We start from the raw sequence: 12,684 nt of genomic DNA on the forward strand, positions 1-12,684 counted from the left end.
AGATTTTCCAGAATATTATTTCTCAGCCCAAAAAAGTAGAAAAAGCTTTCCCTAAAAATCATTTTGCTTGTTGAAATGCCGGAAGTAATCTGCTCACAGTCAAGAGCAGACAGCATTCATATCTCCAGCATCAGCTACCAGGACCTACACATCTGACCAAGAACATAGAGATCACAGTGAGAACTGAAACTGGACTGTAATCAAGAAAAAGCAAGGAAACTTGACATACAATTTGTTTTTCTCAGCTTAAGAAAAGGAGGCATCTTTCTACAGATAATAATAAAACATATATTCCAGACATCACAGAATAAAGCACAAACCGAATCTTAGCTATTTCACACCAAACTCCTTGTACAGAACAGGAAATGAAGCACTGCAATCCCTGAAACAACATAGCAACTACAACAGTGCACTGTGTGTAATTTAAATGCATGCTTTACCCCTCAGCATTAAAGTACCATCATTTTCATCAATATGTGCAATTGTTTCCTTGCTCAAATTTGTATTTGTGTCTAAGGAGATTGTAACAGAAAAGGAAAGCCAAGACAATTATAGAAAGCACCCAAACCCAGACACAGTCCCAAGTATGCTGATACATTAGTGGTAAAATACTTGTAAGACTAAAGGTCTGAGACCAGAAATACTTTTAGCTTCAAAACAAGGAGGATGAGGCAAGATTACAGAGGCTTAATGCCTCTCAAGTGTAACAGTTGATAAACCAATTCAGACACACTCAAGCTGCAAATGCAAAAGAGAACTTAAGCAAAGGAATACCTGTGGAACCAGTTTCTTATCTTCATTCTGTATCACTTGAATCTTGGTTGAAATTATTAAAAAAAAAAAAAAAAAAAAAAAGTACTTTCTAGTTAATTTGTCTGTCGTCACAAACTCCTGAAGGAAAGCATGGGTGAACAGTTACACAGGTGGGGTGATGCACTCCTGCTCAAGACGCAGGGCTGCTGAGGGTCTCACCTGCTCCTCTGTTCTGCAGGGAGAGCCCAGGCTGGCCCATCACTGGTCCAACACTGCTAACTGATCAGACTATTTTAAGATAAGCTAATTATGCCAGCACAGTATCTTATAAGCCAATAAGACTAAGCAGAAAAGACCATGAAGAATTAAAAGCAATGAAGTACGGATAAGACAGAAGTAAGAATTGTGATCGCAGCTATTTGAGATAAGAAGTCCAGAGGAATTTGAGTCTGGTGAGTGACTCGGGATATCTAAATACTTACATTCTCCTCCACCTAAGAGTTCTAGCAGGCAGCAAAGAGATCACACAGGAGGGGCTGTTGATCTTTACACCTTCAGAAAATTATTAATTCCTGCCTCAGAGGAACAGCACGAGATCTCTGTGGCTTGCTTGTAGGCATTACCTACGTGCATGCACTCAGACAGCTACAAAAACAAATACAGATGCCTTAAAAACAAACAGATCTGAAGAAAACTCCTTAGCTTATGAGTTTGTTGCACCGAAAGTTTTCAAGAAGTTTATCTGATCATCTCTTCATTAACATTTCACCAGAGGAACGAACAACGGAAAAGCAGGTTGAAGCCTCTTTTGAGAACAAGTCAGCCAGCACCTTCAGGAATATCGAGGTAGGTTTTGTTACTCAACAATTCAGCCTTAAAAATCCCACATTTTTTATTTAAAAAAAAAAAAAAAAAAAAAAAAAAAAAAAAAAAAAAAAAAGAAAGAAAGAAAAGAAAGAAAAAAAGAAAAAAAAAAGCATTCAGGAAGTCCTCAGTAGAACACAGATATAATCACAGCCCATTCATCCTCATTAATAGCTTTGGATTTAGGCAGTGTCAGACAAGTACAACAGTGCAAGTACCAATTACTGGAGCATTTCAGGGCTGCTGCAGAGCTCAGGGCTTGGTGGCTGCACACAGCCCCACATGAAGTGCCCCACCTGCAGCCCCCAGCAGCAGCTCCTGGCACTTCCCTGGGCAGGCAGGTATCTGTGTTGGTGTAATGTAAAGAGCCTGGGAGAAATGAGCTGTATGGAAGGGAAGCTCTGGAAAATCGGCAAATAATGGAAAAAATAAAGGAAGCTCTGTAAGTTACTTGCAAAACCAGTACTTAGCTCCTACTGTTCAGGATACGTTGAAATTCAGTGTTTTTCACACCGAGGAAATAATGGAGGAGCTCCAGTTTCTCCATACATATTTTAGTATCATGAATAAAATGGGCTACAATCCACAGAACAACTATTTAAATATAAAGATTGTCTGTGCTCTTCCCCACACTGCGCTTCATGTGCTGCAGAGCAGCACAGCCCTGATACTGGAATCCTTTCATCACATGAAACCATGCAGGCTGTGCTTGCCTAGAGCCAGTGCTATAAGGACAGCCCAGAGATCCTTTAATGATTTCTGTCTCTACCTACAGAAAAAATAAGAAGGTAAAAAGGAAAGAAAAAAATGGCAGCAGAACCCAAGAGCACCAGCATTACACCAGCATGGCTCACTGTGACGCGTGTCCTTCAGCCCCGTGCCAACACACGATGGCTGTGCTGGGTCAGGAGCTCAGCCAGGACCCCGACTGCTGCACAAGCATGCCAGGATCACCAGAGGGTGCTGCAGGGGCTCCTAACGTGCCGATGCAGCGCCTGGGTTTGGATCACAAACACGGGGCAAGTCCTTTGCTCTAGTTTTAAAAACCGTTTTTTATGTAGGCCTCTCAGTACTCAGAATTTCAATCTCCTGAATGACCTCTTCTGACTCCATGTGAAGTGATTTTCTGAAAGAATCTGGTCTGAGTTTTTATGTAAGCATCTTGAGCTAACACATAACAGTGTTCGCTGCAAATACTCACGCACTTGACAGGAGGTTTCATAGACTAATCTAGGGCATTCTCAAAAGATAGCTCTAAAAGCAAGCATATCGCCATCAGACTTAGCCTGACAGCCACAGAATGCCACCTCCTCAGCAAACAGGCACGGGGAGCCTACACATGGAGGAAAAAGAGGGCAAGGCGCTGATGTGGAAGCCTCACAGAACAGGCATGCCCAAAGTACCTGCACAAAGGCTTCCTAAGAGCAGCGAGTGGGATAACCATGGGCTGTCAGGTCTGATCCCACCTCACTGTGAATCCAAGGCCCCTAACTAGATATACCCCTGTAGGAGAACTCAATCAGAAGTCACTGTGAGCGTCTTCCAGCAGGCAAAAAATAACATCTGAATTTTCACTCTTCTAAACTACTTCAACATTAACCATTCACACATCCAAGAAGCCACTGAATGAAGAGCATGATAAACAGTGACCAAGAGTTTGGGGTTTTGTTTTGTTAAAAAGGAAAGAAACCCCCATTTGACAGAAGCGCTCTGTGCTAACTCCCATTGCCTCCAACTTCAGTTTATTGTAAACCCATGACAAAGCCTGGATAACTTTCAGATTTCTCTGTGGCCTCCACCAAGAACAAGCGCCCCGTGTCTGTCATACAGTCCAGTAAAACATCTTTAAATTCCAGTTAATCCAATTGACAGTTCCCCATTACTTTTTGATGCCTATTCACGTCTGCAGGTTTCATTTTTACGACAGAGACAACGACGGCCTATTTAAAACTGTTAGTTGTCCTCTGATAAGCTAGAACGTTATTACACGCTCTACATGCTCCTTGGGAATTTTTAGAGCATTTGTGTGAACAACCAGAACTTCTGCAAATAACCCCACATTCCACCCCCAAGAGGCAGTGAGCACCGCCCCGCTCACCGAGCCCTGCTCTGCAGCCACACCGCTCCCCTGCCCTTGAAGGAGTTCTTCCCATTGAGTGCTTCCTCATGGGAACCATGAATACCTTTCCTGCTGGCACTTTTTTCCATAACTGAATCCAACAGCTCTCAAAATAAAGATCCTTATGTGCGATTCAATAACAAAAGGGAAGACACCACCACTGGGAATGCTAAGAACAAAATAAGGAAAACAACAAGAGAACAAAATAAACTTGGGGGAGGGAAGGAAAAAAAAGCCCTGGTGTGCTGAAAGAACAGGGAACATCAAGAAGTCCTAAAGGAAATCCTTCTTCCGTAGTCCAAAACTTCAGCTCTGTAAAGCCAGCAGTCCAAGCTAACGTGTATCACCTAATCCAGACCAACCAAGTTAATTCTACAGCTGACAGGCTCAGAAAGCTTAGGAAAAAGCCATTTCCCTTTCTGGTACATGAAGTGAAACAGTGCATCTCTCTCCGTACTTTCTACTTTCCCTTCTTTTACCCCACGACAAAGCAGCTTCTGAGTACAGATTTGCAATTAAAACCTTGTGTTAATACACATTAATTAAAAATAAGTAAGTAAAAGCAGCCAGTTACTAAAGAACTCACTGTATGACCCTCACTATGTGACAGCATAACACAAAGCGTGGTGATAAGGGAGCATCTCGGTCTCAAACGTTCTTGGAAGACTCGGTGCTCTGAAAGCTCACAGTGGAAAAAGCAGCACTTGGAATTGCTGAAGGCACCATCTTACTGCAGCCACTCCTGTCAGCTTGCAGCTTCTAAAACAGGATGCGTGCAGTCCTGTCAGGAAGAGGGCAGCTGCTGTGAAAGAGTGATACCAAACCCGAGACATCCTTAATGTTGATAGCCTCGGTATTTCTGAGCTATCCTCCACAGTGAGACCATCCATTAAATAACACTCAAAACATCGGAGAAAGATGCACACTTTACTTCGATACCTGAGGGGAAAAAGAAATCCTCATCACTAGTATTACCACTTTTTCAGCCTCCTCAAGCCAAGCACTGCAGATTTTGCACAATCAAGGGAAAAACGAATCAAGACTCACTTTACCTTCCAGTGGTTTATTTAATGGACCTCTCGCCAAGGGAAGTCTGTTCTGCCCCGCAGGCCCCTCACTGTGCACACATCCCCCACTCAACGTTCAGAACTTCCTCACTCTCTGGCCTTAAAACTGTAATCCTTCCACACCCCATCTTTCTGCGCTTCCAAGGCCTTCCTCCACACCAGAAGGGACACCAAAATCATCTCCTCTCAGTCTTTTCCCTTGACTCCCTATGCCAGTATCCTCACGGCAGAAATGTTTAACAACGTAATGGCAGCACGGCTCAGTTACGGATGTGCTTACATAACCATATAGCTAAAAGTTTCCCGATTTATCCCTCTTGACCTTCTATAAATCATCACAGAAAATGACAAGACCAGGCCCAGGCATATCGGTATAGCACTCAATACCAACCCTGACCTCAGCTCACTGCACAGATGATGACACCACAGCCAGGCTCAGTACTCTTACAGCACTATGGTTGGCCTTCAAACAACAGAAGTAACGTTAGCCCAGTCCATGCAATCCTGACTTACAGTACTGGAAGCAATCTGGTTTTCAAATGAGGCTGTTTCAAAATCACTTGCAGGGATTTAAAGGAAATGGAAAAAATCTTTCCCCTTCAGCCCCCTCCAACCACCATTGTGAAAGTATCATAAGCAAAGACACAACTGTTCCACTCCCCTTTTTAGGTCACCTCCAGCCACAACCGTGGAAGGAAACGTTTTTCTCACAATTACTGGCTCTTGATTTAAAGAAGAAATCACAGTAAAAGATGCTTTGTCATCCATGACTGAGACACGGCTGCTTAACTCAAAGCCAGCACCTTCTCACAGCTATGCTTGGCTGTTAATTCCTGACACTCCTTTTTAACCTGACACACGTAAAAGTCACATCACTCAATAAGCGCCAGCGATGGCCCTGCCGGGCACCAGGCTACACACAATGCACTCTGAAATGTCTCAGTTGGCCCAGACAGACTTGAGCGCAATTGCAGATCTCTTCAGACACAGAGCTGAGTAGAACTGGGAGCTCGTTAAGCATTGCTAACAATACACTAGTTAGTGCCATGAAAAATTATTCAATTAATCACACTCTTACTACAAAAAAATGTATTTTCTTCTCCTCATAGGGACGCACTCATACCAACACATGGGTAACAAACACCATGCTGCTGTCCGGACAAAAGGCTCCAACGCTCCACTTCCCTCGCATCAAAGTTTTGACAAGAGTGGCCACATGTTTGAGCCGCCTTTACCTGACAGCAGCTCCTGCCTTGTTCTTCCTGCAGCCCCAGACGAAGGGGCGATGCAGAAGGAAGATTACCAAACATCATTAAACACATTCCAATTCAGTGAGAGACCGGGTTGACAAGGAGCAGAGGGATGAAATGAAGGTGCCACAGAAGACGTTCATTCCCCTTCGGTGTCAAATGGAAATGAGTGTATGCAGCACAGGGGCTTATTTCTCCAGATTTCTTTATTATGTTTCTTTTTAGGAACGTTTCCCCCAGAACCACTGAACGTCAGCTTAAACAATTGGGTTGATAAACAGAAATAAGGAGTGCCTTAACGTGGAAGAAGAAAACCCACACCCTTCCCTTCAGCTCCATGAGCAGTCACTTGAAAGAACAAGTGTTAGAGTCAGAAAGCACGAGATGAGGGGGGTGGTGAAAGGCAGAAACCTACACCAGGAGTTTACCTGAAAATTAAGCAGGCAACACTACTGCAAACTATAAACCCTCCCCAGGATTAATTATTAGCTGGTGCTCCACCACAGAGCATGCAGTGTGTGTGTGTGTGTGCAGGGTGGGATCACTGCTGTGCTGCATAGCAGAAGCCCGTCTTAAACGCTGAATAACGCTATCTTGTCCATTCATTAGACTCCATATCAATGATCTGGTATCAATAACTTACAATGTATTTTGCCTGGCTGCCCTCAAAAAAAAAAATAAAAAGAGAGAGGAAAATAAAAGCTCCTGAGCTCATTTTTATAGGAAGGTCAACAGAATCAACTTCGAGGGGAAAAAAAAAGGAACATCCTGCTGTAATCTCACAAGCTGCACAGTACGCCAAGGCCGCTCTGTAAGCTCCGTGCAGGAAGCCCTCAGTGCAGGGTCTGAACATCTCTGAAGGCACAGCAGTCCCACATGATGGCAGGAGTGAAACCCACGTTCGAGTCCACATCAGGAACACAACAGCTTGTCCACTCAAATAACTACTGCATTTGCCTTCAGTGGCAGTAGTAAAGTATGTAAGAAAAGGAAAGATAAAGGAGGAACGATGCATTTATTTTCGCTGGTTACTTTTTCAGAGCTGAAGGAATGGAATCTGAATAGAAGACACCAGAACTCCATGTTATCATGGGCTGAGATTGTGACTTTTGTTCCACATTAGCAATTAAAGAGAGCATTATTAGGTAGGTGACAGAAAACTTTTCAAATATAAGAAAGGAAGAACTGAAAGCCGCTCCGTGCATTAATAAGTCACACAGCCTTTATGTCGGCACACGCTGCTCAGATGAACACACAGCACTGTTCCACTCAGGAGGAGAAGCCAGTTGCAGTGCTGTGCTCGTGCCATCAGCCTGCTGCCATGGCAGAACAGGCCTCAAACCCAACTTCTACAGAGATTATTTAATAGTGCGGCCTTCAAAAAGAAAAAATTAATAATTTCATGAGGTGAACAAAGCATGAAAACCTACATTTTCAGAGAAACGCCTCTTGAAAAAACACATATTCAAGCTAAACTTCAGACACCAGACATGCCAGGCGTAGCTATCCACAGCTCCCACAAACCCCACTGCTTCTTATGGAGGCAGAACACACAGCTGGCAGAGCAGTGCTCATCACAGCCCCACAGCCCCACTGCCACAGAGCCACCCAGGTGTGCGCTGCTGCAGCCTCTGAAGCAGCACTCAGCTCCAAACACACAGCGTGACCTCAAGGGGCCATCTGAGAAACCGGCTGCCGCTCTGAAATGAGCCCCTAAAAGCTCTGCTGCACACATCAGCTGGTTTAAGGAAAACCACATTCACTTCCAGCTCCAGCAGGGCTTCTGAACAAGGCAGGTCTTCTGCCACAACGAGCCATTCTACTCTCCACAACTGTCTCAGCTTCCCATTCGGCCAGGTCCAACATGACTCAATGCTACAGAGCCATTACCCAGCTTCAGTGCTCGCTTGTTTCTCCATCCCATGTTCTCAGAGGGAAAAAAAAGAACACTCTGTGACACTACAGCAATCTGAACCCAGGTATCTCAGAGCACACGGAGCATTCTATGGACCCCCCTCGTTTAAGGGGTCCGTTTACAGTGGTCTAGATACACACTTGTCAATAGAGCAAAACACACGTTCAAATTAAAGACGAAGATATTTCCACCATAACTTCCTATCAGCGAATGCCTCCTCACAAACAAAACTGAACACTGAGAACAGCCCCCAGGAGCTGCACAGGCAGCAGGAGGCTGCTATGCACCGCAATGCCGCGATCCACCCCATCCCATCCCTCCCACCCAAGGATCCCTCCCTCTCACCAATGGAACTCTCCTACTACTACTGGCGGACGATGCCAACTACATACTTAGAGCAGAATGAGGGAGGAAAAAACAACTAACGAGGGCAATGGGGTACTTGGCTTCCTATATTCCAAATCAGGACTATTATAATGCCTTCGTGTCGAGGTTTAGTTCTTTTCCTTTTCCCGTTTTTGTGTTGCTAGTGGAACTACAGAAGGCTGCTTTACAATTCTGCTCTGCAGAGACCAAAAGAGCTCAAACTGTATCCTTCCTCACCAGCCTTCCAAAAAGGCGTGTGGGTTTGCACACATTCTAGCACCTAAATGAAGAAAGCAGCTTGACAAGTGACCTCACAGCTCTCCCCCAAATGCAACCCGCTCGGTGCCGAGGAGGAAACACAAAGATTCCATTCTCTGTGTGTGAGGCACCAACAAACGTGTTAAATGTTTTTTGAAGATGGGCAGGATAAAGGTGCTGCTACAGCCCCTGAGAAGGATGGTTAAGCATTGCCCATCACGAATAAAGAACAGGAATAACAGTAAGAAAACGGGCACCCAGATGCCAGCACTGCAAGCTGCCTCACACAGCACCACCACAGTGAAGTTTGAAAGCTCCCAACCCATCTCACGCTACATTACAACGCAGCGGACTCTGAAAAAGGGTTAAAAGAAACACCGCGTCTGTTACCAACTCCACAGCAAACCAAGCGTTATTCCCTCTCGTGCTCCCCAGAGCCCCATTCCTCCACCGTTTAGGACGGCTCGCACCAGATCTACAACGTAAACTGCCCCTCCGATGGACACATCGCCCCCCGTTCCCAGCGCTGTCCCCGCATCCCGTTCCCAGCCCCGCTCCGCCGCCCGCCCCACGTTCCCTCCCAGCGCCCCGCGCGGAGCGCCGCAGGACCCGGCCGCGCACCGCCGCTCCGCTCCGACCTCTCTCCTCCCTCCGGACGCCGCATCCCCCCGTTCTCCCATTCGCGAGGACTTTTTTCGCCGCCGCCGCTCACAAAAGGCTCCGTTTCTGCGCTTCGTTCCCCCCCCGAGAGGAAAACTTCGCACCGCGCGCTCGCTCTGCCCTCAGCTCCCCCGGCGCCGGGGCCTCGCACCCCGCCCTGACCGCCCCCGGCAGCCCCCCCCGGCCCGTCGCCGCCGCCCCCTCCCCCCTCGGGACCCCGTCCGTTCCTCCGCCGCCCGCCGGCACCTCCCGAGCGGAGCGGCCCGCAGGGCGCACAAAGCCGCTCCCCTCGCCGTGCCCTCCCGCCGGCCGCCCCCCTCAGCCGCTGCCCCCGCCCGACACCCGCCGTCCCGACGCCCCTCGGCTCGGGGAGCGGCCCCTCGCCCGGCCCGGGCAGCGGGGACCCCCCTCGCTCACTCACCCTCCCGCCGCAGCCCCTCGCCGCCCGCCGCTGCCTCCTCCCCGCTGAGGCTCCTCAGGAGACACTGACACCGGCGCACGGATACCCGCTGGGCGCTATTTTTGGGAAACAAGGCCCGAGCGCGGCCGGAACTACTTCCTCTGTCACTCACTGCTCAGGCGGCGCAGCACGCAGAGGCTGTCGATATCCTTCCGCCGTCTCCTCAGGGCGGGCTGACGCGCTCAGCCGAGCCGGGCCGCGGCGGGAGGAGGAGGGCAGCGCAGGAGACAGAGAGGTGAGCCCGCTCCCTGTGGCGGGGCGAGGAACGCCCCGGTTTTAGCGCCCGGCATCGCCGGATTATTTTGTTTTACCACGGGGAGCGGCCGGGTCTACATTCTTCATCGGAGACCCAATGGCGCGGCGCCGCCCGCCGATAGGACGGAGCGGCGGAGTGAAGGGCGAGCAGCACCAATCGCAGCGCACAGAGGCGGCGGCAGCGCCCGCCCCTCAGCACGTAGCTGGGAGGCGGGGCGTAACGAAACGTGGAGGCTTAGAGTGACAGGACGGCGATCAATCGGAGAGAGGGAGTGGGAACAGACAGCCAATCAAAGCCCAGCAGGGGCGGGCCTAGCGGAAAGGAAACCCTGAGCCACGCCCCTTCGTCCCAGCAGCGGGGAGCGGCGCATGCGTACAAAGGCTCAATTGGGTCGGGCCGCGAGTGACGCACGTAGCCGGGCCCGCCCCCTATCATGAGAAGGCGCATGCGCAAAGGCGCTTCCCCGCTCGGGTAGGGCCGCGGCCCCGCGGCGACGTGCCCGTGGTTGCCGGGGTAACGGCTGCGGCGGGGCCTGCGGCCTGCAACTCCGCCCAGACACAGGGCGGGCCGCTGCCTCGTCACGGCCTGCAGCCCCCCGGCCAGCCCCGGGAAGACGGGCTGCGGCCCAACAGAGCTGCCTCGAGGTCGGCTTTGGGCCCACGTGGGTTCCTCTGCTATCGCTCTCACCCCTCGCCCGCTCAGCGTGGCAAACTTGCCATTAAACGGTAAAGAGCGGCTGCAAACAAAGACACTGCAAAGCAACAGAAGGCAGCGGCTGACCCAATAAAAAGTTACTTTCCAAAGAAGTTACTTGTGCTCTACCTCTTCTCCAGCTCCATTTGGCAAAGAGTGTCTGTTTGCAGTTATTGAGCTCCACTGGAAGCGGTAACGCACAGCTCCAGCAACATGAGGATCACAATCTGTACCGAACTGTTCACTCTTGAGCATAACAGGCTGAGAATACACTGGATAAAATACTCAGTTCTCTTAAGTTCTAAAGTCAGTAGGAGCCTGAATAACCAAAGCCCCGAGCAAGGACTTCTGGTTATGCACATTAATTAATTTCACTACGTAATCATATTATTCTAAGCTGGCAAAAATAAAGCAGGAAGCCAAAGAGATAAATAATTGCTCCATAGAAGTGGCACTAGAAAAAGAAGCGTAGCATGTGTTGCTCAAGGGATTGGTATATATGCCTTGCAAACAATAGTTAAAGAGAGTAGAGCACTGAAATGCATTCCTCTCTCAATTGAAATGCTGCCTATGTAACAATTGAGAAAAGGAAGTGCAAAATGTGGCATCCGATTGAAATGACCAATGTTGTTTTCCATACACAATGATTTGCTGCTACTTCTGCCTCAACAATCCCCCTTCTTGGGACAGCGAGTGAAAAAGAATTGGGTGGGAGGTAGGTCACAGATATTATCACATATCAGAACAGCACAAATGAAAAACATCACTCCTCAGCGTGGACACAAATAAAACCACAGAAGGAATTCTATATTAAAGTGACTGAAATCACTCCGTGGTGTGACGGCCCTGTTCTGGGTTAGGTTTCATTTCCAGGACAACTGCAAAGGCAAAATACACCCAAATAATCCAAAGGATGCAAAGCTGTCAGTGACTGAAGCAAATCCACACTGCAGTGGGAAAAAAAAGAAGTAAGAGAAGAAATAAAAGATCATCTTTATAAGACCAATTAATTTCTGGCCAAAGAAGCAACAACATAAGAAAGCCCCAGAGAATATCGCACTTGTGTGCCAATATGACAATAGAGAAATTACCACAAGGATCTGCTAGGATGGTTCTTGAGAAATAAGAAAGCAACTGCTGAAGAACCCCATCTGAAATCTCCCTGGCCAAACAACAGGGCAGTGTAATTTCCATGATATCCTACAAGGCGAAGTAAATCCAGAAAGCAGAAAATAAAACAATAAGGAGAAAAACGACTTCAAAAATACAACACAGGAGTCGTAATTTAGACTGTTCAGCTGCGAGGCTCTCTAGTTACCATCCAGCAATAAGGCTTTTCTGTGCATTCCTATTCCAGTGCATTTCCAGCCACCCACTCAAAGCGTTTTAAAGACAGCAGCACCAAAATCGTATCTGCTCTTTTAACTTACATCCTCAGACCTTCTCACAAAGCACTCCAGAGAGAAGTACCACGGCTGCTCCACACTCGTCCTTTCTAATATTTCTTATATTCCAGAAAACAGCTTTTTCCTCGTTATTCTAGAGAAAAAAAAAAAATAATCAGATCTCATGTTTCTAAAGGTGAACTTTGCATCATAAAACAAGACAGGATTTTTTTAAACTGTGGATAGGAGGAGTAGGCAATGTTAGGTAGATTCAGCTCATCTGTCAAACAATTCAGCTATCCTTCACAGGGAGGAAGGGTCTAAGAACAAGCTTTTAGGAACAAGGTTTCTTAAAATCACAGGCTAGATTAAATCCTAACATTGTTTCACTTACAATGGTGGAAGGACTCCTTGAACAAAGATTTTTTAAAGGGCTACTTATTGCAACAAAACCAAATTGTACTGGTAGCATTTCAGGATGGAAACTTTCATGAGAAACAAAGGACATGAGAAGGGGAGACTCCTACCTATGGAGCAGGAAGCCACAGAGAAGGAGATAATGGTTCTTTTTCACTAATACTGGGGGTAACCTTATTAACCCCCTAACAGCCACCTCAGCACAGACACAGATTTGCACT

The 12,684-nt window shown here is 47.6% G+C and overlaps 1 protein-coding gene across 8 annotated transcripts in view; it reads right to left on the minus strand.

Moving 5' to 3' along the window:
* MEF2A (myocyte enhancer factor 2A) overlaps positions 1 to 10,077 on the minus strand; it is a 76,567-nt gene extending 66,490 nt beyond the window's left edge. For 2 of the 8 annotated variants that reach the window (XM_072345090.1, XM_072345093.1), the window contains exon 1: positions 9,825 to 10,077. The gene's annotated coding sequence lies outside the window, so the exon portion shown is untranslated. Of the gene's footprint in view, positions 1 to 9,230; positions 9,308 to 9,673 lie in introns of those variants that run through there. The other 6 variants (XM_072345094.1, XM_072345089.1, XM_072345096.1 and 3 more) reach the window with 5 other exon arrangements.
* Between the last annotated feature and the right edge of the window lie 2,607 nt (positions 10,078 to 12,684).

This window comes from Excalfactoria chinensis, chromosome 10 (assembly GCF_039878825.1).
Source record: "Excalfactoria chinensis isolate bCotChi1 chromosome 10, bCotChi1.hap2, whole genome shotgun sequence".
NCBI lineage: Eukaryota > Metazoa > Chordata > Aves > Galliformes > Phasianidae > Excalfactoria > Excalfactoria chinensis.